This window comes from Tamandua tetradactyla, chromosome 1 (assembly GCF_023851605.1).
Source record: "Tamandua tetradactyla isolate mTamTet1 chromosome 1, mTamTet1.pri, whole genome shotgun sequence".
NCBI classification, from domain to species: domain Eukaryota; kingdom Metazoa; phylum Chordata; class Mammalia; order Pilosa; family Myrmecophagidae; genus Tamandua; species Tamandua tetradactyla.
In genome coordinates this window covers 162,793,430-162,818,485 of record NC_135327.1, presented here as the reverse complement: position 1 = coordinate 162,818,485, position 25,056 = coordinate 162,793,430, and the positions used below count along the sequence as shown (strand labels likewise).

Here is a 25,056-nt window from a genome sequence, read left to right as displayed (position 1 = left end):
CACATAGATGCATGATCATCATTTCTTAGTACATTTGCATCGATTTAGGAAAAGAACTAGCAAAACAACAGAAAAAGATATAGAATGTTAATATAGAGAAAAAAATAAAAATAATAATAATAGTAAAAAAAAGAAAAGGAAAAAAAAAGACACAAACAAACAAACAAACAGACAAAAAAAAAACCCTATAGCTCAGATGTAGCTTCATTCAGTGTTTTAACATGATTACTTTACAATTAGGTATTATTGTGCTGTCCATTTTTGAGTTTTTGTATCTAGTCCTGTTGTACAGTCTGTATCCCTTCAGCTCCAATTACCCATTATCTTACCCTGTTTCTAACTCCTGATGGTCTCTGTTACCAATGACATATTCCAAGTTTATTCTCGAATGTCGGTTCATATCAGTGGGACCATACAGTATTTGTCCTTTAGTTTTTGGCTAGACTCACTCAGCATAATATTCTCTAGGTCCATCCATGTTATTACATGCTTCATAAGTTTATTCTGTCTTAAAGCTGCATAATATTCCATCGTATGTATATACCACAGTTTGTTTAGCCACTCTTCTGTTGATGGAGATTTCGGCTGTTTCCATCTCTTTGCAATTGTAAACAACGCTGCTATAAACATTGGTGTGCAAATGTCCGTTTGTGTCTTTGCCCTTAAGTCTTTTGAGTAGATACCTAGCAATGGTATTGCTGGGTCATATGGCAATTCTATATTCAGTTTTTTTAGGAACCGTCAGACTGCCTTCCACAGTGGTTGCACCATTTGACATTCCCACCAACAGTGGATAAGTGTGCCTCTTTCTCCACATCCTCTCCAGCACTTGTCATTTTCTGTTTTGTTGATAATGGCCATTCTGGTGGGTGTGAGATGATATCTCATTGTGGTTTTGAATTGCATTTCTCTAATGGCCAGGGACATTGAGCATCACTTCATGTGCCTTTTGGCCATTTGTATTTCCTCTTCTGAGAGGTGTCTGTTCAAGTCTTTTTTCCATTTTGTAATTGGGTTGGCTGTCTTTTTGTTGTTGAGTTGGACAATTTCTTTATAAATTCTGGATACTAGACCTTTATCTGATATGTCGTTTCCAAATATTGTCTCCCATTGTATAGGCTGTCTTTTTACTTTCTTGATGAAGTTCTTTGATGCACAAAAGTGTTTAATTTTGAGGAGCTCCCATTTCTTTCTTTCTTCAGTGCTCTTGCTTTAGGTTTAAGGTCCATAAAACCACCTCCAATTGTAAGTTTCATAAGGTATCTCCCTACATTTTCCTCTAAATGTTTTATGGTCTTAGACCTAATGTTTAGATCTTTGATCCATTTTGAGTTAACTTTTGTATAGGGTGTGAGATACGGGTCTTCTTTCATTCTTTTGCATATGGATATCCAGTTCTCTAGGCACCATTTATTGAAGAGACTGTTCTGTCCCAGGTGAGTTGGCTTGACTGCCTTATCAAAGATCAAATGTCCATAGATGGGAGGGTCTGTATCTGAGCACTCTATTAGATTCCATTGGTCGATATATCTATCTTTATGCCAATACCATGCTGTTTTGACCACTGTGGCTTCATAATATGCCTTAAAGTCCGGCAGCGTGAGACCTCCAGCTTCGTTTTTTTTCCTCAAGATACTTTTAGCAATTCGGGGCACCCTGTCCTTCCAGATATATTTGCTTATTGGTTTTTCTATTTCTGAAAAATAAGTTGTTGGGATTTTGATAGGTACTGCATTGAATCTGTAAATCAATTTAGGTAGGATTGACATCTTAACTATATTTAGTCTTCCAATCCATGAACACGGTATGCCCTTCCATCTATTTAGGTCTTCTGTGATTTCTTTTAACAGTTTCTTGTAGTTTTCTTTGTATAGGTTTTTTGTCTCTTTAGTTAAATTTATTCCTAGGTATTTTATTCTTTTAGTTGCAATTGTAAATGGAATTCGTTTCTTGATTTCCCCCTCAGCTTGTTCATTGCTCGTGTATAGAAATGCTACAGATTTTTGAATGTTGATCTTGTAACCTGCTACTTTGCTGTACTCATTTATTAGCTCTAGTAGTTTTGTTGTGGATTTTTCCGGGTTTTCGATGTATAGTATCATATCATCTGCAAACAGTGATAATTTTACTTCTTCCTTTCCAATTTTGATGCCTTGTATTTCTTTTTCTTGTCTAATTGCTCTGGCTAGAACCTCCAACACGATGTTGAAGAATAGTGGTGATAATGGACATCCTTGTCTTGTTCCTGATCTTAGGGGGAAAGTTTTCAATTTTTCCCCATTGAGGATGATATTAGCTGTGGGTTTTTCATATATTCCCTCTATCATTTTAAGGAAGTTCCCTTGTATTCCTATCCTTTGAAGTGTTTTCAACAGGAAAGGATGTTGAATCTTGTCAAATGCCTTCTCTGCATCAATTGAGATGATCATGTGATTTTTCTGCTTTGATTTGTTGATATGGTGTATTACATTAATTGATTTTCTTATGTTGAACCATCCTTGCATACCTGGGATGAATCCTACTTGGTCATCATGTATAATTCTTTTAATGTGTTGTTGGATTCGATTTGCTAGAATTTTGTTGAGGATTTTTGCATCTATATTCATTAGAGAGATTGGTCTGTAGTTTTCTTTTTTTGTAATATCTTTGCCTGGTTTTGGTATGAGGGTGATGTTGGCTTCATAGAATGAATTAGGTAGCTTTCCCTCCACTTCGATTTTTTTGAAGAGTTTGAGGAGAGTTGGTACTAATTCTTTCTGGAATGTTTGATAGAATTCACATGTGAAGCCGTCTGGTCCTGGACTTTTCTTTTTAGGAAGGTTTTGAATGACTGATTCAATTTCTTTACTTGTGATTGGTTTGTTGAGGTCATCTATTTCTTCTTGAGTCAAAGTTGGTTGTTCATGTCTTTCCAGGAACCCGTCCATTTCATCTAAATTGTTGTATTTATTAGCGTAAAGTTGTTCATAGTATCTTGTTATTACCTCCTTTATTTCTGTGAGGTCAGTGGTTATGTCTCCTCTTCCATTTCTGATCTTATTTATTTGCATCCTCTCTCTTCTTCTTTTTGTCAATCTTGCTAAGGGCCCATCAATCTTATTGATTTTCTCATAGAACCAACTTCTGGTCTTATTGATTTTCTCTATTGTTTTCATGTTCTCAATTTCATTTATTTCTGCTCTAATCTTTGCTATTTCTTTCCTTTTGCTTGCTTTGGGGTTAGTTTGCTGTTCTTTCTCCAGTTCTTCCAAGTGGACAGTTAATTCCTGCATTTTTGCCTTTTCTTCTTTTCTGATATAGGCATTTAGGGCAATAAATTTCCCTCTTAGCACTGCCTTTGCTGTGTCCCATAGGTTTTGATATGTTGTGTCTTCGTTTTCATTCGCCTCGAGGTATTTACTAATTTCTCTTGCAATTTCTTCTTTGACCCACTCGTTGTTTAAGAGTGTGTTGTTGAGCCTCCATGTATTTGTGAATTTTCTGGCACTCCGCCTATTATTGATTTCCAACTTCATTCCTTTATGATCCGAGAAAGTGTTGTGTGTGATTTCAATCTTTTTAAATTTGTTAAGACTTACTTTGTGACCCAGCATATGGTCTATCTTTGAGAATGATCCATGAGCACTTGAGAAAAAGGTGTATCCTGCTGTTGTGGGATGTAATGTCCTATAAATGTCTGTTAAGTCTAGCTCATTTATAGTAATATTCAGATTCTCTATTTCTTTATTGATCCTCTGTCTAGATGTTCTGTCCATTGATGAGAGTGGTGAATTGAAGTCTCCAACTATTATGGTATATGTGTCCATTTCCCTTTTCAGTGTTTGCAGTGTATTCCTCACGTATTTTGGGGCATTCTGGTTCAGTGCGTAAATATTTATGATTGTTATGTCTTCTTGTTGAATTGTTTCTTTTATTAGTATATAGTGTCCTTCTTCGTCTCTTTTAACTGTTTTACATTTGAAGTCTAATTTGTTGGATATTAGTATAGCCACTCCTGCTCTTTTCTGGTTGTTATTTGCATGAAATATCTTTTCCCAACCTTTCACTTTCAACCTATGTTTATCTTTGCGTCTAAGATGTGTTTCCTGTAGACAGCATATGTGTGTGAAGATTTGTCAATAAAAATTTTTTTTCAAAAAGATGTAGCAATAGAAGTCCTTTGAACTCAGGCTCTAAAGCATTTACTGTATCTGAAATATTTTGTACTTTTTTCGGTTATGTAAATATTTTCTGCTTTCAGAGCTCTATGCAATTATTAGCAGAGACATAATGGATGGAAATTTTCGTTTTTCATTTTATGCTGTATGGGGGGGTCACATTTCATTCTTTTTCCATGTGAGTATTCCGTTATTGCAGCACCATTTGTTGAATTTTTTGTTTGTTTGTTTGTTTGTTTGTTTGGGAAATGCAAGGGAAACGAACCTAGGTCTCCTGCATGGCAGGCGAGAATTCTTCTACTGAACTACCCGCACACCCCTGGATGGAAGTTTTTACATAAAATTGTATTTATAAATCAATTGTATCAGGATATAATAAATTGCCACCACAGTAATTTATTCCCTGTGTGGTTCAAAAGCAACTCCATATTTTTTTTCTTTTTTTTTTTTCGGCATGGGCAGGTTCCAGGAATCAAACTCGGGTCTCTGGCTCTGCAGGCAAGAATTCTGCCACTGAGCCACTGAGCCACTGTCGCATTGCCCTATATACATGTTTTTAGAGAGAATAACAATTAGATCAAATTTACCTATCATTACATGGTCAATATTTTTTCTTTCATATCTTACCCATTACCCATACCCATCCACATTGGATTATTTTGAAGCATATCCAAACATTATATAATTTTATTTGTAAATGCCTTAGTGTATATCTTAAAAAGACTTTTGAAAGAAAAAGGGTTATCACACCTACAAAACTTAATAATTAGAATCATCAAGTATTCAGATTTCTATGATTTTTTAAAATATTTTTTTCCTTTTGTTTGCTTGGATTGTGATTTGAATAAGACCCAAACTTTGTGAATAATTGATATTCTCTTAAGCCTCTTTTTTATCTATAAATTCTCCCTTTCATCTATTTTTTTCCTGCTTTTTATTATTATTATTTTTTCTTTCTTTTTTGGTTTTTAAACCATTTGCTTTCAAACTTTAAAGTTAATTGTACAATATAGAAAACTGAAAAGATCAAGAAGAAAGAACACAATAGTCTCCCAGAATCCCAAGCAGTTTACAGTTTGACATATTCTTCTAGGTCCTTTAGGTGCATATATACAACTGGCAATTCCAAATTTTAATCTCTAAAAACAAGTTATGTGACCAAAAATTTTATCTAAATTCCTTTCCAAAAGACTCAGTCAATGATGTTGCTAAGAAAATGGAATTGAAAAACTGTTCACCTTGTAGCCATTATTGCATATTCAATGCAGAGACTTCTGGTTTGGTTCCCATTGAGGGATTTTTCTTTGAAAATGTGAAAATCAAGGTGACAGTTTATTGTCAGACTTTTGTTGCTATGGAAGTATTCATTAACTGGGATCACCTAATGCAAAGGAAACAAATAGAATTATTGGAGACATAAATGGAATATGAACTCATGACCCCCTACACTGCAGCTAGAACAAATCATTTTCCTTACCTGCTTTAAAAGATTGTCTGAAACTGATCTTTAAGAATATGGGATGTTAATTAGAGAAAAGGCTGTGTGAGCTAAACCAGGACTAAACTATCTGTTAATTGTCACATAACACTGCAGTCTAGGGAGTGGGAGGCAGAGAAAAGTTTGGTTGTTTTATTTGACAATGTCTATAGAAAAAGATTCTAGCCCTTGTTTCTTTAGGAATGTCAGGTGAATGTTCCAAGTCCTAGTTTTGGTTCTTTCCTAAGTTCCTTAAGTGGATCTAGGAAACAAGCAAGGCATACCTCAAAGATCACATGAAACCCTGGTTGTTTTCCTTGGCAACAGTCTCCAAAACGGTCACTGGCATCCTATTCACAAATTCCAATTCACTATATCCTTGATATCAAATTGTAAATCCAATTTGAATCCAAGTCTTAGGTATTACCTTCTGATTTTGTCAAGCTGTTTTGGACAGGCTTTGGGCTCCCTCGATTGAGAATATTTTTTAACCCATCTTTTAGTTGGTGCAACTTTAGAAATGTATAGGGTGGCAAAAAAGTGAGAAGCGAGGTATATTAATTTGTTTAGCTGCCAGAAAGCAATGTATCAGAAATGGAATGGCTTTTTAAAAGGGGGATTTATTACGTTACAAGTTTACAGTTCTAAAGCCATTAAAATGTCCAAATTAAGGCACCAACAAGAGGGTACCTTCACTCAAATGCTGATGCCGTCCAGAACCCCTCTGCCATCTGGAAATGCACGTGGCTGGCATCTACTGGTCCTAGTTCCCGGTTCCGTTGCTTCCAGTTTCTGATGCCAGTGGTTTCCTCTTTAAGCAACTGTGGGCCTTCACTTAGCTTCTCCGGGACAAAACTCTGGGCTTCATCTCTTGGTTTAGCATCTGCCTGGGCCAGAGATTTCTTCTCTTCAGGTTTTGACTATTTCTTGCTTAGCACCCAGGCTATTTCTGTTTTGTTCTCCAAACACCTAAATTGGCTCTGCTCTCAGTTCTCTCCAGAATGCTCCCGTTTTTAAAGAACTCTAGTAAACTAATCAAGACCCACCTGGAATGGGCGTAGTCAGCAACATCTCCATCTAATCAAAAGGTCATACCTACAATTGGGTATATCACATTTCCATGGAGAGAATCTAACTAAAGTTTCCACCCTAAAATATGAACCAGGATTAAAAGAACTGGCTGCCCCACAACATTGGCTCAGGATTAAAACATGATTTTTCTGAGGTACATAATAGATTCAAACTGGCACACAAGGACTAGGGAACTTGAAAAGAAGTTGCATTTACATGGCAAATATTTGTTTTTATTTAGCTTGTTTGTTGTAAAGCAGTTAAAGTACAAAGTGTTTTTTTTGCATGAGCAGGCACGGGGAATCAAACCTAGGTCTCCAGCAAGGCAGGTGAGAACTCTGCCTGCTGAATCACCATGGCCCATCAGATACAAAGTTTTAAAATGTACTTTAAGCCATAGTGAAAATAAAATTGAGAAAATACCCTTGTCAAATAATCTTGCTTAAAATTTGTGATGGCTTAGAGAAGGACTTTTAATGGATTTTATGTAGGAGATGGGGAATAAAGCCCTGGCATAGCCCCAAACTTCCCATTTCCAACATCATAGCTTTCAGTAACTTATTCTCTAGCTCAATGCTTTTGACTACTTATCATGGGAAAGGGAGATAACATTGGAAACTCCCAGCTGCACCCAGAAGTGGCCAGATATATTGCCTATACCATAAAACTTATTATGATAAATCAGTCAGAAATTTTATAGCTGTGACAAAAACAAAACAAAACAAAGCAAATTGGTTTAAGTTAAGAGAATTTGTCTACTAGAAGAGAAATATGCAGGGATAGTGCTAGCTTCACATCTACTTGGCTGTAGGGGCTGGACATTATCTGTCTCCGTCCCTGGCATTGCTCCGTCACACAGGGTTAATGTCATTTTCATACAGGGTCTCACCTTTCAGAGGCAAGACGGCTGCAGCAGTTCCAATGTCACACTTTCATCTTTTAGACATAAAAGCATCTTTTCCTGATATCTTATGTGCAATTCCATGAATTTACCGTGAATGGACAAACTAGGGTCACATACCCATCCCTGAAACAATGGTTTGTGGCTACAGAGATGAAATTGTATTAATTGGGTTTATGCTAAGCCTGAACCAATCACTGAGGGAAAAGGAATTTGGTATTCTGATGGATTTCGTGAGTCACATGCACAGTGCTTGAAGTGTGAGCCCCATCTTGTGCTCCTGGATGGAGGCTGGAAGATAGTGGGCTCCCCAAATACAACCGAAGAAATGTTACCTGGTGATACTGGTAATGTTCTTCCGGAAGTTACCTGGAAAATGAAGAATGGTTGTTAGAAGGCAAAACTACAAATGGCCATCTCACATGACTGTTGAAACTTAGACATTGAATATTTTCCTACTCTATATTTTTACCTTGGCCTTAATTAACAAGTCATGCTTTTCATAATTTTTATCCCTCTCCCTAAATAACTACCATGACTGAAATAGGATATGAATGGAATTTTATGCAGGATCCTGCATTGTTAATTCAACAAATTTGTTTTAGGTGCTCTTATATAGGGGGGTAATATAGATAATGCTTGAACAAAAAACAATAAGACCTAAAAATATCTATTTTTTGTACACAGTAGGCACTTATTTTTCAGCGACAGTAGTTTGGAGAGGATGTTGTGAACTGACTCACACCCAGGCAGAGAATCAGGGACCCAGAATCCTTTCATCTTTTGCATCACCATTTCTGAAGTCTGTAGTCATGTGTATCTAGCTGGTAGAAGGAGAAGGAGACAATGGAAAGGCATGTGTCATTGGCCATGCAGTAAGGCTCTCTACTCCTGCTCACATTTCATTGGTGAAAACTAGTCAATGGCTACACATAGACACCAGAAGGGTTGGGGAATATAGTTCCTAGCCATCTCTGCCATAGGTACTGTGCAAGGCACAATGGGTGGAAATAGGATGAAGGTAGAGTTGTTTTGGTTTGCAAAAGCTGCAGGGATGCAATATACCAGAAATGGGTTGGCTCATACAATGGGGATTCATTAGCCTACAAATTACTATTCTAAGGCAATGAAAATGTCTAAATTAAGGCATCAACAGGAAAATACCTTCTCTGAAGAGAGGTTGCTGGCATCTGGGACATCTGTGTCACATGGAAAGTTACTTGTCTGGCGTCTGCTGGTCTTCTCCCCCGGGTTTTGTTGCTTTCATCTTCTGGTTCCAGGGGCTTCCTCTCTGAGCTTCTGTGGGTCCTCTCTTAGCTTCTCCAGGGCTTTTCTCTATGAATTTCTCTTCATTTCACTTTGTTGTTCCTTTTTCTGTTTTATCCTTTTATAAAGGACTCCAGTAAGGAGATTGAAAGAGGTGGGTCACATCTCAAATTAAAATAACCCATTCAAAAGGTCCCACATACAATAGGTTTGTACCAACCAGAATGGATTAAAAGAGCATGGCCTTTTCAGGGGTATAACAGCTTCAAACCACCACAGTATTCTTTGTTCCTCCTGAAAGGGAAGTTAATTTCTATAGACACAAAAATAGTACATAGCAGATAATGGAATTTCTCTTTTTTTTATTTTTTATTTTTTTTGCATGGGCAGGCACCAGGAATCAAACCTGGGTCTCCAGCATGGCAGGTGAAAACTCTGCCTGCTGAGCCACCATGGCCTGCCCAAGAATTTCAATGATTATGGGAACTCAGAGGAGGGAGATATAATTCATTCTGAAAAACTGAGTATAGTACTATTATTTCAGATTTTAACCTACTGGATGTTGGGTATCAAGTGAGTTGAACTTCCTTGGTGTGGTGCCATTCCCAAACTATGCACATACTGAAGCATAGTAAATGCTGTTGAAGGCAATATAGCTCCTCTTGCTAAAGGCAGATTCTGCTTCCTATGAAACTCCCCAGGTCCAGGGTACAATGGTCTGCTCACAGCAAATATGTAGGAACAGTTGACAGGTGCCCCTGGAGCTTCTCTGCCTCCACAATCAGAACATTTTAATATTTCCTTGTTGACCTTTCCCTTTCTCTTCCTTCTGGAGCCATTTGTGTCCTCATCATAGGACTTGCACCTGTTTATTCCCAAGCTTATCATTCCTACTTTGGCTTCACTTTGCTTCTGCTCACAGCAGGTATTTAGTGATACACACAGTGCCACACCCAGATCTGTCACTGTCTTGATTAAACCTTAGCAGCAAGAAAATATTACCTAAATATGAGCTGAATGAAATTCTTAAACTATTGTCTTAGGATCTGTCCCACCGTAGTGGAACAGGTCAGATTTGTTCAGTATCATAGTCTGTTAACCGTTTCACTATCTCTACCATGATCATATTTTTAAAAAAGAGAATAGATTTTTACTTATAGGAGTGTTGTTGATTTTTTTGGGGTGGTGGTGGAGGTGGTGGTGCATGGTCCAGGAATCAAACCGGGGCCTCCCCCCTGGTGGAGTGTTATTGATTTTTAAGTGGGGGCTCAGGTGCAATCAAATTTGAATACTTTTGTGCTCTTCTCTAAAAATGCTATTTACCCAAAGCAAATTTATTCTTAGAAAAATCTTACAGCTCTGAAATAAGGGCAAATTTCTATAACCTAACATCAGCTCTGCTGATTTGAAGGATGTATGTCCCCTAGAAAAGCCATGTTTTAATTAAAATCCCATTTCATAAAGACAGAATAGTCCCTACTCAATACTGTATGTTTGAAACTGTAATCAGATCATCTCTCTGGAGATGTGATTTAATTGAGAATGGTTGACGACATGTCTCCACCCATTTGGGTGGGTCTTAATAAGTTTCTGAAGTTTTATACAAGAGGAAACATTTTGGAGAACGAAGGAGATTTGGAGAGAGCAGAGAATATTGCAGCACCACGAAGCAGAGAGTCTATGAGCCAGCAACCTTCAGAGATAAAAAAGGAAAATGCCTCCCAGGGAGCTTCATGAAACTGGAAGCCAAGAGAAGAAGCTAGCAGATGATGCCGTGCCTGCCATGTGCCCTTCCAGATGAGACAGAAACCCTGACCGTGTTCACCATGTGCCTTTCCAGATGAGAGAGAAACTGTGACTGTGTTTGCCATGTGCCTTCTCACTTGAGAGAGAAACCCTGAACATCATTGGCCTTGTTGAACCAAGGTATCTTTCCCTTTGATTGGACATTTCCATAGACTTGTTGTAATTGGGACATTTTCTTGGCCTTAGAACTGTAAACTAGCATCTTATTAAATTTCCCTTTTTAAAAGCCATTCCGTTTCTGGTATATTGCATTCTGGCACCTAGCAAACTAGAACATCAGCTGATTGTACTGTTATGTTAACATCACACACATTGAGGTATATTAAGCTTTAAGCTCAAACTATCTTATAATCTCTAGCAGAGAAGAGAAACTTCAGGAAATGCATATTAGAATAATACACTGGCTCTTGTAACTGTAGAAATCTCAAGGTTGCAAAATCCTTTCATGTCAAGTCCAAACACCTCATTCAGTGCTTGATTACTTGATTTCAGAGTTCTTTTTCATCACCATCCTCTTTCTGCAATTCCAGTTCTGTAGCTTTTCTTTCCAAGAAGTTTTCAGTAGTGGCCTGGATATTGGAAATTCCTTCTTGTTTGAGAAAGAAAGAAGAAGTTGGAATTAGGGAGATGTGAGCATGCTTTTAGTGGGAAGCTCTGGGTAGTAGATGATATGGAGAAAATGTTGAGGGACACCAAAAAAAAAAAAAAAAATTAAACAAAGATGGGTGGAATTCACTAACTTAGCGAATTCTGAAGCTTGTACAATTTGAGGGGCCCTTTTAAGAAAAAGAAGGCTATAAATGCAAAATTAAGTATAAAGGTGGATATTTCTTTAGAACAAGAAAGGAAATCAAAATAGGTTACAAGTTTTATAAAGGTGATGTGCCGGTTTGAATCTGTTGTGGACCCCAGACAAGCCATGTCTTTTAATCCTCATTCAATATTGCTGGCTGGGAACTTTTTATTGTTTCCATGGAGATGTGACCCACCCAATTGTGGGTGATAATCAAATGTATCCATTTTGATTAGATGGTTTCCATGGAAATGTGTCTCCTCCCATTCAAGGTAGGGTTGCTCACTCGAACTCTTTAACAGGAACCATTTTGGAAAAAGCTTTAGATTCCATGAAGCCAGAGACCTTTGGAGTTGAAGAAGAAAAATGCCCCTGGGGGGGTTTCATGAAACAAGAGGCCTGGAGAAAAAGCTAGCAGATGCTGCCATGTTTACCATGTGCCTTTCCAGCTGAGAGAGAAATGCTGAACATTGCCGGCCTTCTTGAACCACGGTATCATTCCCTGGATGCCTTAGATTGGACATTTCTATAGGCTTACTTTAATTTGAACATTTTCATGACCTTAGAATATGTAAGCTTGCAACTTAATAAATTCCCCTTTTTAAAAGGCATTCTGTTTCTGGTATGTTCTAGTTTGTTAGCTGCCAGAATGCAACCCACCAGAGATGGATTGGCTTTTAATAAAAGGGGATTTATTTCATTAGTTCTTCAGAGGAAAGGCAGCTAACTTTCAACTGAGGTTCTTTCTTATGTGGGAAGGCACAGGATGGTCTCTGCTGGCCTTCTCTCCAGGCCTCTGGGTTCCAACAACTTTCCCTGGGGTGATTTCTTTCTGCATCTCCAAAGGCCTGGGCTGAGCTACGAGTACTGAGATGAGGTATGCTGAGCTGCTTGGGCTGTGCTACATTGAGCTCTCTCATTTAAGCACCAGCCAATTAAATCAAACATCATTCATTGCAGCAGACATGCCTCCTAGTCAACGGCAGATGTAATGAGCTACAGATGAGGTTCATACATCATCAGCTCATGTCCATAGCAATAGAGCTAGACACCTTCACCTGGCCAAGTTGACACCTGAACCTAACTACCAGCTGGTATATTGCATTCCAGCTGCTTGCAAACTAGAAAAGGTGGTAAACACCACAAATATCACAGTCAAGAAAAAAATTATTATTGTTAATTAACATACATTTTTTGCCCATATATTTTTATTATATACTTTTTGCTTCTTTTTTTGACAAAGATTTTGTAATGTCATTAGCATAAAGAGAATGGTAAGATAATTTTGTAGTTCCTCTAGCAAGGCTAACTGAATTTTATTTTGTATTATTGATTGTTGGTATGCATAAAGCATAGAATGTCAACTTTACAGTTCTGTGCTCTGTGTCATAGGAACTGTGATAAATTTTATTTACATAATTCACATTAAAGGAGTAAGTTTTAAGGAGCATTTATGGTTGTATACAATGTATTATTGATTATGTTCTTGAAAGAAGAGAGCTTCCATTTCTACAAGGTATTGATGAGAATCATCTTTGTTTAGATTTAAACATTTGACAATTAGGAAATCTTTCCACAGATTAGCTCTGGCTCCATTCATTTCAACCTTTTAAAATTGCTGCTACTTGTGTATATCTGGACCCAGATACTGTAGGATATGTTCATATAGTGATATGACCTCTGGTGCTGTACTTGGTGTCAGATTCCAGCAGTGTTTGCCCAGTAGTGGTAGGAATATTTCTCATAGATGATCCTACACTGAGAGCTAGAAATAACCTAAACATTCCTGGAAAAACTCATAGATCAGACCTACCTGGAATGGATGGAGTCACATCTCCATCTAATCAAAAAGTTAATACCTACAATTGGGTGTGTCACATCTCCATGGAAATTTACTCAAACTAAATGTATCTCCAACTCATCTTCCCCTTAGCTGGTCCCAAAAATGCCTGTAGCTACTGCAATGCTGCTCCAGAAATGTGGCAGAGGGCAGGTCAGATTAGATGAGTTAGGTGTTTCAAGTAATTGTAACTAAAATACCTTACTTTTCCAAACTAAAAAAAAAATGAGCATATTGTTAGTGTCTTCTCCAAAGGTATCTGGCTTGGAATTTAAAGCTTTTTTCAAAATGGTTCCTCTTAAAGAGTTCCAGTGAGCAACCCTACCTTGAATGGGTGGAGACACATCTCCATGGAAACCATCTAATCAAATAGGGCAGGGGTCAACCTCACAGCAAAACAACAGAAAAAGTAGGATATATATATAAATGGAGAGAGAGAGAGAGAGATTTATTGCAAGTATTTGGTTCATGCAATGGCTGACTAGGAAGTCCAAAATATGGAGGGCTGGTATGCTGGTGTGAAAGGATTATGTACTCTAGAAAAGTCCTGTTTTAATCCTGATCCAATCTTGTAGGAGCAACACAATTCTTTTACTCTCTATTCAACAATGCAGGTTGGAATCTTTTGATTAGATTATCTCCATGGAGATGTGACACACCCAATTGTAGGTATTAACTTTTTGATTAGATGGAGCTGTGACTCCATCCATTCCAGGTAGGTCTTGATTAGTTTACCGAAATCCTTTAAAGGAGGAAATGTTTTGGTAAGAGCGACAAGAGCCAGGAGAAGCAGAGCGCCCACGCAGCCAGAGACCTTTGGAGATGAAGAAGGAATATGCTCCTGGGGGGGGCTTCATGAAACAAGAAGTCTGGAGAGAAAGCCAGCAGACATTGCCATGCTCACTGTATGCTTTTCCAGTTGAGAGAAAAACCCTGAACATAATTGGCCTTCTTGAGCCAAGGTATCTTTCCTGGATGCCTTAGATTGGACATTTCTATATTCTTGCTTTAATATGGACATTTTCACAGCTTTAGAACTGTAAACTAGCAACTCATTAAATTCCCCTTTTTAAAAAGCCATTCCATTTCTGGTATATCACATTCTGGCAGCTAGCAAACTAGAACAGTTGACCATTAGGAAGGGCAGGCTGGAAGTTTCAGTCAGAGGATGGTGCTACTGTTGATAGGCTGAATGTCTGATTTTTCATGGAAGTCTCAGCTTTGCTCTTAAGGCCTTTCAACTGTTTGGATAAAGCCCACCCAGATGATCCAGATAATCTCCCTTGCTTAAAGTCTACTTATCATGAAGTTTAATCTCAGCTACTAAACACCTCCACTGCAACACCTAGATTAGAATTTGATTGAATACCTGGGAACTGTAGTTTAGCTATGTTGACATGTAAAATTGACCGTCATGGGGTTCCTTCTTGGCTTTGAAAGTGGCCCATGTAAGAGAAGGATCCTAAAACTAAAGCATCACTAGCTTTAGACAAATCTGTATCTGTCCAAATGCAGATGCTTTAGACAAATCTGCTCTGTCTCCTTCTCTATGAAGAACACAGCAGAGAGAAGACTGCTTCACAGCTGTGGCTCAGGTAAGTCTCACAGCTCCATTTATCTATCCTGGGCTATTTATTTCATAAATTTCAAAGTTTTCAGGGACTTTCTAATTTGAATTTATGGAAGGGACTATACTGGACCCCATAGGAAAATCTGGTATTCGGCACCTGAGGGATAGAAAAATCATAGTCATATTAGGTAGTTATCATACAGTAGGAGTATAGAGTCATTTGCTTCTATAACAAAATACCTGATAATAATGAGACTTAGTACCTATGAGCAGCTTACTCATGAGAAATTTTGTTAACTCCAATTGCTCACAAGGTGATCTACCTGTGCATAGTTTTTGAAAGACTAAAGACTTTTAGGTATCAAGAAGGCAATAACGATTACCAGGGTTTTGAAACGAATGTTTTTTCAAAACCAATCCATCTGCATTTTCTCATTGAACTGAGAAAAAAAGATCCTTTTAAAATAAATATCAGACGCATGAAGATTGCTTTTGAAATACTAGACAATGGGGCTAAAGAAATTAATAAAGGTAGTTGTGTGTTTTTTGTTGTTGTTGCTTTGTCTTGTCTGAGTGATGTTTTATAAGAGCTATGGAAATACTTTTAAGTGGAAGTGTTCAACAATATTTGGATGTTTGGCTTTGAAATGTTGGTAAAAGTGCTTGAAGAATTAATTTTTGTGTGTTCCGCTCAAGGGTACAGGCAATGCTGTGTGGCTTCATGATGGGAAAGAGCCTCTGTTTTCCAGAGCATATCAGTGAATCTTTTGTAATAGTATCTTTTAGGATGCACCAGTTTGCTAGAGTTTCTTTAACTTTTACTTTGAGTTCCCTTAATCTTCTTTTCAATTAAAAGTACAATTACTCAATAATTAACTCCATTTCCCTTTTGTTTAAAGTGAGTTTAAGACTCAATTCACACCAGGAGCTCTCTCTACACCAGTGCTCTAGTTAAAATCTCTGGATTGATTAGCTACTGTGAAAGAAAGGGAGCATATCCCCGTTTTCTCTATGTGCCTCCTCTATTAAAGGCAAGTTGTCTGGAACCCAGAAGCCTGGCGAGAAGGTCAGCAGAGATCGCCCTCTGCCTTCCCGTGTAAGAAAGAACCTCATATAAAAGTTAGCTGCCTTTCCTCTGAAGAACTATACATTTTTAACTAAATAAATCCCCTTTTATTAAAAGTCAAAAAAAAAAAAAAAAAAGGCAAGTTGTCTGTTACCCAACCCTTCTACTTGAGAGAAATTTTGGAAGAAGCCCTTTAGCCTCTATTTTTTTTCTACCCCTATACTTAATTACTTTCCATACAAAGAGGCGTTGCAAATCACTGGTGCCTGAGTCAAAATGCTAAAAAAAGATCAGTGTCCTTGGGTGGCAGTTTCTTAACCGATTATATGTTGCTGGATTCAAATGATAATCACATCAAATGGGCAGTGTTCTCACAACATGCAGAAATCTGGGTAGGTGAGGCAGATCACCCCTTCACATTCAGATGGCTGGTTCGATTATATGTCAGCTTTGTGTGCGATGCTTTCCTTTAATTGACGCTCTCTCCCTTCCAGTTCTCTTAGGGGAATAGTAGAACTCATTTCACTTTGAACCAAACTATTTTCTAATCCATAGTTTGCCACTGAAATATGAAGAGGGTGCTCTAGGGTTAATTAAAACTAAAACATTTTGTTTTAACACCAATCATTCTCTCCAAAACCCACAAATAGCCTCAGAGAAGCAGTAAGTTAAAAAGTTTTCCTGGAGTTCCAGTTCTGGGTAAAATGGAATTGAGTGCATCCCACCTTGTGTATTCCACTGGATGCAGCTATAAGGCATGGACAGAATGCACAGAATATCTATCTGAAGATTTTGAAAACTAAATTATAGAAGGTGGATTGAGTTAGTCTAGAACAGCAGACTTTTAAAGCACCACTGAACAATTATGGGTTTGCTTTTTTTCCCTTTTTTTTTTGATTTTCCACCTCTGTTACCACTTACCTGGAATCAAGCAGATTGCAACCTGGAAGTGGACATCCACATGTACAGAGAGACCTATATTAGAAGCCTTCTATTTCAGGTTTGAGGAGCAGGAAAAGGAATTTTGGAAGGGATGGGGACCCGCAAGTATATAAAACTCTGAAGAAGAGAAAACTTCCCTTCTAATTGGAGTAGCTGTGATCCCAAGAAAGTGGGACAACCCCCCTTTTTTTTTTTCCCTCTTTTTCTATACCTGCACTGTTTGATGCTGGATACAGGCACAGATGCAGGGGATATGTGGCAGAACAGGTAAACTAAAACAGCTCTAGCTAATGGACTAAAACTGAAAAGTACTGGGGATATTACACAGAGAGAGCAGTTAGGTAGAGTCACCCCATAAAGCAGTTTATGAACTCCTGGGTTCATGCTTGAGCTGCACATGTGTGGATCTGATTCTAAACCATTTGAGAACTTGACTAAGTGATAGAACACTTTCTAAGACCCAGATTGGCTGCTGGGTTGTCAGCATGTAACTTTGAAAATAGAACTGACTTCGAAACCACAATCCACAGGTGAGTAATATGAATTTTCCATCTGAGTCCAACCAGGTCAATTGCCTGATAAAATAAAAATCTCAGCATTCTCAACAGAGTTTAAGCAAATCCAGAGTTTCATAGCTTAGAATTTAAAATGTTCAGGATACAATCCAAAGATACTTGGCATACAAATGTCTAATATAATGTCAAATTGCATGGGAGAAGAAAAGCAGCTGATACGAGTGCTAAGATGACACAGATGTTTGAATTCTCTGACAGAAACTTTAAAGCACCTATTACAAAAATGCTCTAAGAAGTAAGGGTGAATACTCTTGAAAAGAATTGGGAAATAGAAAGTCTCAGCAAAGAATAGAAGATAAAAATAAATAGAATCAACTGAAAAATTCAGAATAATAAATACGACCCCCCCATAAAAACAAAAAAACAAAACCCACAACCACAACAGCTCACTGGATAGGATTTACAGCAGCAGTGTAGATACGACAGCAGAGGAAAGAGTCTGTGACCTTGATGAGAGATCAATAGCAATTGTCCAATCTGATCAACAGTGTTAAACAGGATTGAATTATTTTAAAAAATGAAACTTTGCAACAATATCAAAATGTCTAACATTTGTGTCATCAAAGTTGCAGAAAGAGAGGAGAAAGAAAGTGTGTGATGCGGAAAAAAAATATTTTAAGAAGTAATGGCTGAAAAATCCCTTAATTCAAACAAGGCTACAGATTCAAGATGTTTAGTGAATGCAAACAGGATAAGCTCAAAGAAATTCATGCCCTGTCACACAATCAAACTGCTGAAAACTATAAACAAAATATAAATCTTGAAAGCAGCCAGAGGAAAATGACATTTTACTTACAGGAGAAAATGATTCCAATGACTGCAGCTTTCTCATTTGAAGCCATGGAAGTGAAAAAGAAGTGGCACCTTTTTCAATAGCTGAAATAAAGCAATTGTTAACCTAAAATTCCATGTCCAGTAAAAATATGCTTCAGGAGTGAAAGTGAAATAAAGACATTTTCAAATGAAGGAACACTGATAGACTTTGTTGCCAGCAGAACTGCTCTAATAACTGCTACAGTACGTTTTGCCAGAAAGAAAGGTGAAACGTCAGGAAAGGAAAAAGAGCAACAGAAATAGTAAATATTTCAATAAATGTATAGAACAGTCATATAATCTTAAATTCTTTAAAATATTCCTGATGGTTTGAAGCAGGATTCAAGGTCAACACACAAAAATCAATCATTTTGCTCTACACGATCAACGAACCATTGAGGAGGAGACTTCTGGAGAAGATGGTAGTGGGAGCTAGATCCAGGACTCAATCCTTCCTCTAAAGCAGGCAGGAACTGACTAAAACAATGGTTATGGGACTCTGGAGGCCAGAAGAACAATGTACAGTATGTGGGGAAGAGTGGGAGGAAGAGGCTGATGAACTGCTGTAGTGAACTGTGAGTAGCTCTCTCTGTGCAGTCGCTGCAGGCACCCATCCCCCACTCACACAGCAGGCCACCTTGGGATCCAGTCCCAGGTTAGCTGCTGCTGTCAGAAACGGACATAAAAATCCTCTTCCCCAAGAATGTGGGTCAGTGCCAAGCACTTATCAAGGCTTTTGATTAGTGACTCAGATTGCTGGGTCCTGGCTCTGAGCTACTGTTTCAATCCACCCTGGACAAAGGTAAGGTAGTAGCAGCCTTTGTTTCAACTCCATCCCCAACAGGGGCAGATGTGGTGGAGGTTTAAAGGAACAGTGCCTCCTTAGGGCTGCAGGAAACAGTTTGCTGAAGGGTGCCATCTTCTGGGCAGGCTTGGAAAACGCATCTTTGGGGAACCATCAAAAAGGCTCTTGATGTCTTTCTTGATCCTCTCCCCAGGGCATTTGGAGCCAGTCCAAAGTTTCTTTCTAGGCAAGATAATCGATATTTAACTTAACAAGATAATCAATATTTAAACATCAGCAAAAAATTACAAGTCATGCTAAGAAGTAAGAAGATATAACCCAGTCAGAGGAATAGATCAAAACTTCAGAGGAGAAATAAAATTTGGAACTAATGATGTTCAAATAAATGTCCTAAATTAGTTCAAGAAGATGAAGGAAAATATGGCTAAAGAGATAAAGGATATTAAGAAACTGTATAAGCATAAAGAAGAATTTGAAAGTATAAGAAGAAATATATAAATTATGGGAATGAAAGGCACAATGGAGATGATTAAAAAAAACTAGAGGAAAAAATGAATAAATGAACTAGAGGCACATGACAGCAGATTCAACCAAGCAGAAGAAGGAATCAGCAAACTAGGAAGCAGGACAATTGAAATCTTGCAATCAGAAGAACAGATAGAGAAAAGAATGGAAAAAATGGAGCAGGGGACTTCTGGGAAGATAGCACAATAGGGAATTGCAGGGCTTACTCCTCTTATAAAAACAGCTACTGGACAGTCAGAAGCTATCTGGACCAACTGTTCTCAGGCTCTGGAGACCAAGGGAGTACTGCACAGAATCCAGGGAAGAGCAAGAGAAAGAGACATAGATAGACATATTGATCTATGAAACTGAATTGAGAACTCAGAAACAGACCTGCACATTTATGGCCAATTGATTTTTTACAAGACTCCCAAGTAACATTCAATTGTAACAAAATAGTCTCCTCAACAAATGGTGCTAGGAGAACTGGATATCCACATGCAAAAAAGAAAAAAGAAAAAAAAGGAAGAGGACCCCTTTCTCATACTATATACAATAATTATCTCAAAGTGGGTCAAAGATGTAAACATAAGAACCAGAACTATAAACTCCTAGAAAAAAATGTAGGGAAACATCCTCAAGATCCTGTGGTAGGCAGAGGTTTTTATAGATTTTTATACCCAACAAAAGAAAAAAATAGGTAATTGGGACCTCTTCAAAATTAAAAACTTTTGTGCATCAAAGGACTTTGTGAAGAAAGTAAAAAGACAACCTACTCAATGAGAGAAAATATTTGGAAACTACATTTATGATAGGGTTTAATATCCCGAATATATAAAGAAATCCTGCAACTCAACAATAAAAATCAAATTACCCAACTGAAAAATGGGCAAAAGATATGAATTGAAATTTATCCAAAGGGGACATAAAAATGACTGAAACACATGTAAAGATACCGAACACCACTAACTATTATGGAAATGTAAGTCAAAACCACAATGAGATATCCTGTCACCCCTACTAGAATGGCCATTATTTACAAAGCAAAAAAGAAAACTAGAAGTTTGGAGAGGATGTGGAGAAATAGGAACACTCATTCATTGCTGATGGCAATGTAAAATGGTGCAGTCATTGTGGACGACAGTCTGGCAATTCGTCAGGAAACAAGTATAGAAGTGCCTTATGATTTGGCAATCCTGATACTAGGTATATACCCAGAAAAACTTAAAGCAGGGACTTGAACAGACATTTACACACTGAAGTTTATATTGGCATTATTCATAATTGTCAAAAATGGAAACAATCCAACTATACATCAACTGAGAAATTGATAAACAAAATTTGGTATGGGGGTGGTGGTGCAAGGGTAGTTCAGTTGTAGAATTCTCACCTACCATGAGGGAAACCCAGGTTAGATTCCCAGCCATGCACTTCCCTAAAACAAATAACCAACCCTGACCCAAGCAGTTTGGCCTTCCTGGGAGACCAGACATGATGGAATCTCTTTCCGTGTTCTTTAGGACCCTTAATTTAGATTATCCCCACAGAGATGTGACTCACCCAGTCATGGGTATTAACCTTGACTAGATGGAGATGTGACTCCACCCATTAGAGGTGGGTCTTGAATATTTTACTGGAATCCTTAAAAAAGGGAAGCATTTTGGAAAAAGCTTGAGAGCCAAGAGAGAGCCACGAGAACCACAAGAGCCCAACCAGAGACCTTTGGAAATGAAGAAGGAAAATGTCCCTGGGGAAGCTTCTTGAAACAAGAACCCTGGAGAGAAAGCTAGCAGACTACATCATGTTTACCATGAGTCTTTCTAGTTGAGAGAGAAACCCTGAACTTCATCAACCTTTCTTGAGTGAGAGTAAACGCTTGTAGGTGCCTTAATTTGAACATTTTTATAGACTTGATTTAATTGGGACATACCCATGGCCAAAGAACTGTATATTTCCAACTTAATAAATTTCCCTTTTTAAAAGCTGTTCCATTTCTGGTATATCTCATTTTGGCAGTCAGCAAACTAGAACACCTATCTTCTCTGTTATAATTCCACCTTCTCCTTTAATCTTTCTCCCAATCTTTAAGCATATTTGGGCTATGCCCATTCCAAATTTTTCTTGTTGGAAAGGGCTGTCGATAGTATGGGATAGGGGGTTGGAACTAGTTGGTGTTCTGGAGAGGCTGGCCCCTTTGGGTTTCAGGATTTTTCTGGCCTAGGAAACCATCTGGAAGTTAAAGGTTTCCAAAAAGTAATCATAGTGCATGGAACCTTTGTAGAATCTCAGATAGAACCCTAAGTGCTCTTTAGGGTTGGCAGGAATGATTTGGATTGGGGTTTGGCAAACCATGATAAATAACAAAATTTCAGCTAAGTTTTTTAATACAATTTTATTAAGATATATTCACATATGATATAATCATCCAAAGTATACAACTGATGGTTCACAGCATCATCATATAGTTGGGAATTCATCACCACAATCAATTTTTGAACATTTAAGTTACTTAAAAAATAATAATAATGGAAAAAGAACACCTCAAAGCATTCCCATACCCATTATCCCCTGCCCATTAGTTATTTATTTTCTATTCATCTATCCATACACTGGATTAAGGGAGTGCCACTCACAAGGTTTTCACAATTACATGGTCACATGTAATAGCCATATAGTTGTATACTCATCATCAAGAATCAAGGTAAAGGCAGGCCATGGTGGCTCAGCAGGCAAGAATGCTTGCCTACCATGCCAGACGACCCGGGTTCGATTCCCAGTGCCTGCCCATGTTAAAAAAAAAAAAAAAAAAAAATGAATCAAGGCAAATGGATTTAAGTTTAGTAGTTTGAGGTATTTCCTTCTAGATATTCTAATACACTAGAAACTGAAAAAGAATATGTATATAATGCATAAGAATAACCTCCAGAATGACTTCTTCTTAATTCTGTTTGAAATCTTTTAACCACTGAAACTTAATTTTATTTCATTTCCTTTCCACTTTTTGGTCAAGGAGGCTTTCTCAATCCCCTAATGCTACGGCCAGGCTCATCCCTGGAAGTTATGTCCCATGTAGTGGGCAGGGTCTTCAGTTTATTTGCAGAGTTGGCTTAGAAAGAGAGGCCACATATGAGCAAGAAAAGAGGTTCTTTGGGAGTGACTCTTGGGTTTAATTATAAGTAGGCTTAGCTTCTCCTTTGCAGAAATAAGTTTTATAATGGCAAACCCCAAATTCGAGGATTTGACTTATTAAATTTTTAGCCCCAAATGCTTGTGAGAACATCAGGAATTTCCCAGGTGAGGAAGTTTAATATTTCCATGTTTTCCCCTAGCTCCTCAAGAGAACTTTGCAAAATATTTTTTTATATTCTGCTCAAATTACTCTGGAATGTATTGGGGTATTACATTAACTTGTCAAAATAACGAGATCTCATTCCTTATTCAAGGTTCCATTTAATTATGCTGTTCGAATAAACTAACCATACAGGTTAAACTGGCTAGTGTGCTACAGAAACTATAAATTATGTACCAACTAAATATCTCTTCCTTTTGTCTCACACAAAAGTTGAAGTTTTAAAAGATAGTCAATATCCTTTTCCCTATATTTTGATTTAATTTGGTCCTAACCAGATCAGCTTCATTCATATCTCTAATTGGAGTCAGATCTCTTTTTCCATTTCTTTTAACAGTTGCTGTCTGGGATAATGCTGACTTTCAGAGCTGCAGAACTCTAACTCTATCTCAGGTGTCACACAGAAACCCAAAGTTCCAAGTAATGACCAGGTTATACACAAAGAGCTCAGCATTTCAGAATTTATAAATAACAGTTACAACTCTGAAACTGATGTGACTGCTGTAAGAGCTTGCAATCTAGAAACCTTACAATTGGTCTTATTGAACATTCTGTACTCCTTAATTGTTGACTAACCAATCTCTGCCCGCATTCTATTGTCTGATGACTTATGCTCTTAAATTCAAATCTCAGAGTTTGCACATTATACTTGGTCCGTATTAGTGAGGGCTTACAATATTTGTCTTTTTGTTTCTGGTGTATTTCACCAACATAACATATCAAGTTTCATTCACCTAGTTACCTCACAACTTCATTTCTTCTTGCAACCACTCAATATTCCATTGTGTGTTGTGCTGGTTTGAAGCTGTTAGGTACCCCAGAAAAGCCATGGTCTTCTAATCTAATTGTGCAGGGGATGGGGTGGCACACCTATTGTTACATAGGACCTCTTGCTTAGGTTGTTTCCATGGAGATGTGACCCACCTATTCAAGGTGGGTCTCAATTAGTTTACTGGAGTCCTTAAAAGAGATCACAGAGAAGAGAGAGCTAAGAGTCAATGTAGAGGGCAGATGCTTAGATACAGATGTTTTGTTGTGTATTTTTAATTAATTTTTAATTTTTTAAAAAATATCAAAAAACACCAAATGCAAACATTCATAACTTTTGATCATTCTGTTTTACATATATGATCAGTAATTCACAAAATCATCACCTAGTTGCATATTCATCATCATGATAATTTCTTGGAACATTCCAAAAAAGAAATGAAAAGAAAACAGAAAAAAATTCCTACATACCATAACCCCCACCCCTCCCCCTCATTGATCACCAGCATTTCACTGTAAATTTATTTTAACACTTGTTCCCCCTATTATTCATCTTTATTCCATATGTTTTACTTGTCTGTTGATAAGGTAGATAAAAGGAGCATCAGACACAAGGTTTTCACAATCACATAGTTACATTGTGAAAGCTATATCATTATACAATCTTCAAGAAACATGGCTACTGGAACACAGCTCTACATTTTCAGGCAGTTCCCTCCAGCATCTCCACTACATCTTGACTAACAAGGTAGCCATGCTTCTTGAAGATGATTGTATAATTATATAGCTTTCACAGTGTGACTATGTGATTGTGAAAATTTCGTGTCTGATGCATCTTTTATCTACCTTATGGACAGATGAGTAAAACATATGGATTGAAAGTAAATAAATAATGGGGGAATGTAGGAGATAGGATTAACATAAGACCTGCGGAACTACTTGGGAGTAGATGGCATTAGGGTGGTCGTGGCAGTAAGCTGCTTTATGTTATCTGATTTATGTAAGACAGTCTAGGAGGAAGAGAATGTTTGTTTACCCCAAATGGTTATTTAAGTAGGAAGGAAGAACACTGAAAGATAAGAACTTTGTTCCCTCAGAAAATGCATGCATGCCTATTGACATCCTGTGGTATATAACCAGGATCTGGTTAAGAATAAAATTGTCTGAAGTCTGTCTGAAGTAAACTCAAGCTTCAGACCCCCTGAGCCCGTCTGTGTCTTTCTTTCTCTCCTTCTTCCTTTCTTTCTTTCTCATCATTCCTTAATATCCTTCGAGCTCCGTTCAAACAGGAAGCAACAGGGGAACAAATGTTAAAATAAATTTAGTAGACTGACAAAAATAAATAAATAAATA

At 37.7% G+C, this 25,056-nt stretch overlaps 1 long non-coding RNA gene across 1 annotated transcript in view; it reads right to left on the bottom strand.

The window, feature by feature from the left end:
• The window catches only part of LOC143687132 (uncharacterized), a 74,744-nt gene extending 50,975 nt beyond the window's left edge, over positions 1-23,769 (bottom strand). The window contains exons 1-2 of the long non-coding RNA XR_013177438.1: positions 23,670-23,769; positions 7,942-7,975 (exon numbers count right to left, since the gene is read on the bottom strand). This is a non-coding gene — a long non-coding RNA (uncharacterized LOC143687132). The remainder of the gene's footprint in view (positions 1-7,941; positions 7,976-23,669) is intronic.
• Positions 23,770-25,056: the final 1,287 nt, after the last annotated feature.